The sequence below is a fragment of the Gossypium arboreum genome, chromosome 3, assembly GCF_025698485.1.
Source record: "Gossypium arboreum isolate Shixiya-1 chromosome 3, ASM2569848v2, whole genome shotgun sequence".
Classification (NCBI taxonomy): domain Eukaryota; kingdom Viridiplantae; phylum Streptophyta; class Magnoliopsida; order Malvales; family Malvaceae; genus Gossypium; species Gossypium arboreum.
In genome coordinates, this window is record NC_069072.1 from 87545147 (window position 1) to 87545921 (window position 775).

At 40.0% G+C, this 775-nt stretch overlaps 1 non-coding gene across 1 annotated transcript; it reads right to left on the reverse strand.

The window, feature by feature from the left end:
• Positions 1-459: 459 nt before the first annotated feature.
• On the reverse strand, positions 460-566 carry LOC128291357 (small nucleolar RNA R71). Its single transcript, XR_008281133.1, has one exon. It is a non-coding gene; the product is annotated as a small nucleolar RNA R71 (small nucleolar RNA).
• Between the last annotated feature and the right edge of the window lie 209 nt (positions 567-775).

The following is a 775-nucleotide window of genomic DNA, read 5'->3' on the forward strand; positions in this document are numbered from 1 at the left end:
GAGAAGGACCGAAGAGATGAACCTTGAAAATTTGAATCAAGGAAATGGACCAAACCCTACTCAAAATCCTATCCTTATTGCTAATGACAGGGATAAAGCTCTAAGACAGTATGTCGTGCCAGTGTTTCATGATCTCAATCTCGGTATTAAGAGACCCAAAATCGAGACACAACAATTCGAGCTGAAGCCAATCATGTTCCAGATGCCTCAGACAGTCGGCCAATTTAGTGGAATGCCTACTAAAGATCCTCATCTTCACTTAAGACTGTTTATGGAGGTAAGCGATTCTTTCAAGTTAACTGGAGTACCCGAAGATGCATTACGATTGAAGCTATTCCTATATTCTCTACGGGATAGAACTCGAGCTTGGTTGAACTCATTGCCATAAAATTCAATTTCCACATGGCAAGAGTTAGCAAAAAGATTCCTCACGAAGTATTTCCACCTAGCAAGAATGCTAAGTTGAGGAACGAGATCACTACTTTCCAACAAATGGATGATGAGTCCTTGTATGAGGCATGGGAAATGCATAAATAATTATTACGAAAGTGCCCTCATCACAGAATCCCACATGGAATCCAACTTGAGATGTTTTATAATAGTCTCAATGCCCACACGAGGATGGTAGAGGATTCTTCTTCTAATGGTGCTCTCCTTTCTATGTCTTATAATGAGGTTTACGAAATCATTAAGAGGATTGCCAACAAAAATTATCAATGGCCAATCAATTGAGCAACGTCAGGAAAACGAGTCGCTAGAATACATGAAGTAGACG